General features: G+C 30.4%; 1 non-coding gene across 1 annotated transcript; it reads right to left on the reverse strand.

Annotated features, from left to right (window-relative positions):
- Window positions 1–4,493: 4,493 nt before the first annotated feature.
- TRNAP-UGG (transfer RNA proline (anticodon UGG)) lies at window positions 4,494–4,565 on the reverse strand. The gene has a single exon. It is a non-coding gene; the product is annotated as a tRNA-Pro (tRNA).
- Window positions 4,566–8,148: the final 3,583 nt, after the last annotated feature.

Genomic DNA, 8,148 nt, shown 5'->3' on the forward strand with positions numbered 1-8,148 from the left:
TGAAATCGATATCTATTTTTAATGTTCGGGTAGGTTGAATTAGAAGTTATGAATGTAGGTAGTTGAGAATCAATTGCTAGCAATTTATTCATTAAAATTGGTATGCAGTATCTCAATTAGTTAGTAATAGTTTTAAATCCTATTTCATGTAACTAAGTAACTCATTAAATTCAAGCAAAACTCTTCGATATCAGTTCCTTATAAGCTATGTTTGATTATTTAAAATCTTCATTTCCAATATTATTACTGCTTAATCTTTATCTTATAAAATTGAATACATACAATCAATAGCTGATGTTTATTCCATGAAAATTGATTAAATGTTTGTGAGAATTTGTAACAATTCCATTTCAGTAGTGCTTATCATGCTAAATTTGTATTCTATACAGAAGAAACTTTTACAATTTTCAATGCAATTGCCATTTAGCATACCATATACTGCATATCTCCCTTATTACATACTTATTTCAGTACATTTCCACATAACAGAACCATGAATGAGATCATATTCTCTATCTAAGGAAAATTGTCGATAAAAAGTTATTCATCGACTCCCTCTTTACTGCTGCTCTTTACTTATAACTATACAATATTCCACAGTAAATTGCATATTATATTACATTGCATGCTTAAATGTCATCAAAAGGAGAAGCTCGATTTAATTGTTGAAAAAATTTGCTAAAAATTTTACTCGGCACATAAAAAAGGGATATTAAAACCTTAAAAAATAATTTCTCGAGAGTTTTTTTAAGTGCCGAAATAGAATTCAAGTATTACTTGGTATGAGGAAAGGAATTACTGACTTAATGTTCATAATATGTGGATGTACTTATGCATGGATATGTGTCTGGTAAGGAAGGAAGATCATAAAGAAAAAATGAGTTTTTTGAGGTGAAATATACATATTCACTTAACGGGTTCATTTAACTATTAATGGGAATATTCAACTGATGGGCTATATTTTGTTGGATTAACTGATCATAGCTAGAAGCAAAGCGAAAAGTACCAAGGAAATATTAACTCTGGATTACTTCAAATTACAGAATCTTAAGTAGAACTTGTATCATATGGTTCATGGCATTTGCAAAAGAAATGTGGCTACACACTGGTGTGTCGCAGCACATAGGTTGCCCATCACTGCACTAGACTAATCAATTTGGATACTAGGACTTGCAAACGACCTCAACATGTTCTCCGTAACACAAAAATGTTCAACATACACAACAAAACCCGACTCTTTTGCATGTCACACTCAATTGTGAATTTCATACCAACCATTGTCGCATGAGAATTTTCATTCTCACTAATAAAACTAGATTAAACACATAAAAGACCATTATTTATGGAATTTTCTAATTGAAGTTCCACAACAAGTGAAAATCACTTTAATTCTCTTATAAAATATAAAGCAAACAATTCAACGCTCACAATAACAAAAAAAGATTTGATAATAAAATTATGGCAAACTGCTTATATTCTTTTTTGTGTTTGATACTTTGAAAAAAGTGAGAAGTATCTCCATTTATTGCTACTAATAAAATTAAATAAACAATTATTTGCATGACAAACAAACATAAAAATTAAATTAAAATCGTATTTGATGTTAAGAATGAGTAGAAAAATATGTTCCAGTATTTAAAGTTATAGAAAATTGTGGTAATGTTGATGGAAATAACCATTTCATATTTTTCGACCCTTAAGTGGGATTTTAGACATATTATTTTAATTAAACCTCCATTTAAATGAGTGCGCTTACGAGTATCACGTTATTTGCTTTTGTAGTCCAAGGATATAATGCGCAATAAATGCAGTCAGTTGCACATAAACTCTATTACTCATGAGCCTATCTTCGACCTTCTCGTGGTGGACTCCGTAAATTGGTCTTACTGGAACACATCAAGAGGGTTTTACAGATATCTCTGGATATCTTAGCTCGCAACCAAAGGTTGGTTTTTCAATAACTGAATCTCACTTATCTCGTAATAGTATCAATATGTAGGAACTAATCTTCTAATTTTAAGTCAAAAAAATCTTAACAGATAAAACTGATTCTTCAAAATCACTACAAAATTTCCACAATGGACAGGCATTTTCATGAAAAAGCATTGTTATTTGGTGAATACACAAGCGCACATTTAATTTAATTGTTTTCGAAAAAAAAAATCTTCACACATTAAAATGAAATTGCTTGAGACCAAATACGATGGAATGAAATTTAGATGAATGCAGCAGCAGCAGAAGCTTGTAGTATATGTTAAAGCGGGACAAGAAAAGAACTGAAAGGGAGCAGATTTAATTTCATGGCCAATAAATATCTAATAATATTGCGCCTTTTATTTTTCAATTAACATGCAAATTTGCCACTTCTGTTCTCACTGCTGTGCTTCTTTTGTCTTTTCATACCAATTTATGCGACACAAAAGACTCCACAGGAACACAATAACTTTAGTTTGTTCATGCTTTTGCTTTAAATTAATTTTATGAGAAGATATTAAGGGAAAATTAAAATGGGATTTTTTACTTTACCTTTTTTGTGTATACTGCCCATAAATTTTATGACAATTTTCAAAGCTCAGAATTAGGCTGAGGTGCTTAAGATGTTTTCGGATCATTTACGGAATAAATGCGCGGAAAATCTCAAGAATTTTTAATAGCATTTTGATGATAACGACTAGGAATTCCACACAAAAATTATATTTAGATCATTTGACGTTCAAATATACGATCAAAACTGATTTTCATTCAAGTCTATAAAAATTTCCATAAACATATTTCAATGACTTGAATTTTATTCCATGTTCTTATCATTATCGTTCTTATGAGACAGAATATTTTCATATCAAAATGTGTCTCAGATGTAAACGAAGTGAAATGAAAATTTAAAATTGCATAATATAAAAATTTATTATATTATTTGAAGGAATTGAGTCACAGATGCTGATGTATGCAATAAAAGCATTAAAGTTTTAGAGAGTCAATATCTCATGTTCTATTGTTTCAATGTTAAATAGATATTCATAGATGTTATATGGATGTAGGTGCTATTGACAGGTTATGAGATTTTTTTTACTTATTGAGATATCCAAAAATTCAGAATAAAATTCGATAAAATAAGGAAAATCTGGAAAAGAGTCGAAAATAACATAAAATAGTGAAATTTACTGATTCTTACGTTTCTCAAATACATTTCATCCAGCAGGTGAAAAGCAGAATCTAACCAAAACTCGACAAAAGTCTGAATCGAAGATAAAATTTACCATTAGACTTACTGACTCAATTTTCTCAGCATGAAAATTTTAACTAATTTTACACTTTTGTTACATACTCGTCATTATTTTTGCAAATTTCTGTCATTTGTCACCTAAGTGCCTTATTTAAAGGAGTTTCTACAAGTCTTCTTACAATATGTCAAACTCATCGGAGCTTGTTTACTCTAATTCATTTAATTAATAATATACGAACTTTATATTTATAAGGTACTCCCAAAAAAGTATCTGACATTTTCATCAAACTTCATCCTTTCATGACAAACAAATTGTGACCTTTAAAATATCAAAACAAAATTTTGCTGCCCATTTCAAAAGCCAATATCATGAAGAAATCAAACAAACAACAAACCCGACACAAATTATTTTCGCCAATAAACTATCCCTTATCGGAAAAATTTTCCATGCTCATTACACCCACACACACACCCCAGCAACACAAAAACTCTTCCTTAAATTATTCTTTCATAAATGGCAAAACAAATCGCAAGCAATTATTCCTAATTTGTTTGTTTTTCTCCTAGATGTCATCAGATATAACTAAAGAAATAAGATGAAGAAAATATGAAAATATTCAAGAACACACATTATGTATACTCTCTTGAGATAAATGGATAGTTATGTGTGATAACAACAGAATAGTCTTCGATTTTTACGAGCTATTTTTCCTCATGTATCTAAAGATGCTGTGGCAAAACTTTTCTTCTTCCTTGAACAAAACAACAGCAAAAAAAAGAAATAATATGTTGGGTTGCAGACGGAAATTGAAGGGGAGAAGACAAAAAAAATGAATTTCCATCTTTTTCTAAGCCTCTAATCAAATTCAAGCAATCGCATAATCATATTTTAGCTAAAGCATGAATCTGATAAATAATATAATAAATGCAATCCAATTTTCATGCATCATACCAGTTATGATAATGATTTTAAAGGAAAATATGGTAAAATGTTAATAAGGAAATATGAAATGAGAGGGGAAAGATGATGCTTTCCTATGTCAAATTCGGATTCTATAAACCAATTTAAAGAAACGATTTTTGAAAAAGAAGTCTATGCTAATCGTTGACTTTTGAAGCACATCTTCGTACCTTGTATTTAAAATCAAATCCAATATCTCCACATCATCGAGCTAATACAACAAATATGAGATTTCACATACAGAACCTTTAAATTTTTCAAACAAAAAAATAAAAAATTTTCTAAATCAAAAAAAGTGCAAAAAAGAATGGGCTCAACCGGGATTTGAACCCGGGACCTCTCGCACCCAAAGCGAGAATCATACCCCTAGACCATTGAGCCGATTTGATTTCTTGTTTTCGTTTGGCGTGAGAGTGATTAAAAATTAAAAAGTAGGTCACGGTTTTCTTCTCTTCGCGTATGAAAAAAGAAAAAAATCGAGGTAAAAAGAAGAAAAAGAGTTGTGTGTGGAACATAGAAAAGTGGACTGATTGTAAAAATTACATGAAAAAAATCGAACACAAAAAAAATTGCTTTTCGAATTCCACCGGAAATAGCTTCTTTAAAAACCGCCAAAAAAATTTGTTTTTGCTTCAAACTTCTTCATTCCCCAACCCAAACAAAAACATTTTCAAAAGATTTGCTCAATTTTTAATTTCACAGTACAAGATAGCTTCCAGGCATAACGTTAAAAATCCTGAAACAAAAGAAATTGATAATTTTATTTTGCAGAGTTCATAATTGCGTTTCAGGTTTTATTAGGTTTGTATTGTTTGAAGTTTGATAGAATAAATAATTATGATTTTTGGAGGGCTGCATCAATGTAAGCATTTGAATGCCTGGTGGCATTTTAAAGATAATGACAGACTACAACAAACTTCCGCTTGAGTGAAAATTCTTTTATGAGATATTAAACAATTAATGAGAAATTCATAAAAGAACATAAAATTTGTTAATTTTTAATTGGCTAGTTGAGCATTAAAAAAAGCCAAATATTATATTAATTAAAAATTTCAACATCGTTCATAACGAATTAATTTAATTATCCTTAGAAAATTTATCGGACACCATAAAAATGTCAAAAACTATAAAAATAATGAAGAAAAGTCTATAAAAATATTTTTATTGCTACCAAAATGTCCTTCTGCATCCTGACTTAAACAAATAAAATTGAGCCCCCGAAAAATATTCCTTTTATTTTTATTATATCCTTATCTCCTTAAACCTATCACAAAATTAAAAATTTTTTTGTTCGTTTTTTTAGAAACTTTATTCTTTTAATTTATGATAACGGTATTAGACACCTGATTCTATTTCAATGCCATTGGTTCCGCTTCTGTTACTGTCCTTTAAAATTTATTTCTTTTCCAATTTTTTTTTCTCGTTCTTTGAATGAAATCGAAAGAAACTGGAGCACATATTCTCATCTCATTTATCTTTTATTGTCTTTTCTTTTAACTTAATTCATTCAATGACGCCATTCGGATGTTCTTAAGTGTCCTGTCTCTAAATTGCAATATTATTAAAAGATATTGAGATAGGTTTAAGAGTTTTTTCACGTAAAGTTTGTAATAAGACGCATTTTGGGATAGAGTCTGCACTAGATCATTCAATTGAAGTAATTCTTGAGTAGTTAGACTTGATAATTCTCATCAAGCTCAACTTACGAACTTAACGTACAGGGCTAATCTGAATTCAATAATCCCATGTTCCCTGGCATGCAACGAACATACTTAATGGTACAGAAATACCACTGCTATACCCAATACCTGTCAATTTGCCTGTTAAAGTTTAATCAACCTTCAACTATTCATTACAATAAAACATCCAATAACTGCTCACATCAACAATTTCATCAGATCAGACAGACAGTCAAAAAACCCATCCAACAATCTACTCATCTATTCTCATATCAAATCATCTTGTCAACAGTAATGCTAAAAGTCGTAAGAGCACATTGCAGAATGGCGTCATACAGGTACATGAATGCATCGCCCTTTTTTTCCTTTTTATGTCCTTTTTTCCGATGATAAAAAAAATATACACATCCAATTTTCAAAGCACATAAAAATTGAAACCTGCTTTGATCATAAAAGTGTCGTACTTTTTTATTAAACATGGGAGTTGATTTGTTTTTATTATCTGATTGCTTCCTTTTTCGGCTAAAATGGTCTTTGATGTATTTGTTAACGTCAAAAGAAGAAAGAACAAAAGTAAATTAAAAGAATGAAACGTGTACTTGCTTTTTTATGTATTCACCGCATTGTGCATAGTCTTGCATTATTATGAGTATGAATAATTATACTGGGCAGACAAAAGTTCAAAGTCACCTATGATAGTCATTGTTATTTGGTTAGGGTTGGTCACTATGGATTTAAATTTCCAATCTTGGATGTTATAAAGGTTTTGAGCAGTGTTGAGTATTCTGTGTGACACGGGACATTAGTGCAGTAGAGTGCGACCTGTATGGTGCATGCCATGTGTTTGCCGTAGTACAAACAAGCTTCCCCACAACTGATTTAGAGTAATTAAATCCGATCAATTTAGATAATCCTAAGAATGATCCGAAGTTGAAATTCAGTCAATAAAATTAAACAATTCATATTCTATCATCAAGCTCAAGACAATCTTACATCATTCAATTCCCAAATAACAAAAACTCTGAAGTGCCTTAACCTTCACATCTACAGTAGTTCATTTATATTTTGAGATTCATTTCGACGAAAAATGTAAATGTCTTTTTGCTGTACAGTGTTTATGTTTATGGTATTATATGTACGTAGTTCTCTGTGTACAGCCACAGTGCATCGACGATGAAAATAAGAATGGCGAGGAGATGAATAATGAGACGAGCCATGGATGATATGAAACTGAATAACACATGTTTATTAATATTCACATGGTGTAATGCAACATTTTTATTATATCGCCAAAAGTAGATCTCTCTCTCGTATTATGCCACAACGAACAGCTCATTAATTCATTTAATATTCAGACAGAGTTTTACAGCAAGAAATTTTTTCCAAAAAAAAAAACATATTCATCACATTAATATATTTTTTTTTCTTCGGCTGCTTGTTTATTACGAAGAAAATGAGTATGAGACACAAAACTTTATGCAATGCAGGCAGTCATTGTTCTTTTGTACTTCTTCAAAATATGAAAATATTTGACGTTACTGGAATACGTTAATGAGATTTTAGCAATTTCACACTTTTTCAGTGGTTTGAAAAAATAAATGATTTTATAATTAGTATGGAACTGGGAATGTAAGACTGGTGCTGTGGCGCAGATTGAAGTCAGCTTGATGATGTGATTAACTTGCATGAGATCATGAAGGATTTATATTCAAAATTTTAAACATGCTACCTGAATAATTTAATTAATAGTTTACCCGACTACCACAATTCGGATCCAGAATCCGACAACAGACTGGCATGTCCAGCTAAATCTAATCCGTCACCATATCCGAGTCATGTCGATCTTGAGCTGAATTTTCGATCGATTAACCGATTTGTACAGTTCGGGATCATAGTTTAATAAGATAATCACTTGGACAAACTGCGACATAATCTACAAATACTCAAAAAACCACATAAGCAGTAATTGAGGAATAAAGTTCTCATACATGACGAAGAGGATTTGTCGAATGTAGAATATTAATGGAAATCCCATAGTTGGGTTTTATTTTTGTTTTGTTTATTATAATATGCTAGTCATTTGATGAGTAAATGATTGAGTAATCGAAATAAATTGAGCTATGTGATTGTTTTACTTTATACAAAATATTAAATACCATTGTTTAAATTCGAAAAATTGTTGGAATAGATTGGTGCATTCAATGTAAATTAGAGACATTCTACGAATTCTTTTACGTTATTTATGGTAGCAGAGCTTAATGAATTTGGAATTTTAGATCCTTGAA

Source organism: Chironomus tepperi, unplaced genomic scaffold, assembly GCF_022539635.2.
Source record: "Chironomus tepperi strain 1889 unplaced genomic scaffold, CSIRO-AGI_Ctep_v1 contig_128, whole genome shotgun sequence".
In the NCBI taxonomy this organism is placed as follows: Eukaryota; Metazoa; Arthropoda; class Insecta; order Diptera; family Chironomidae; genus Chironomus; species Chironomus tepperi.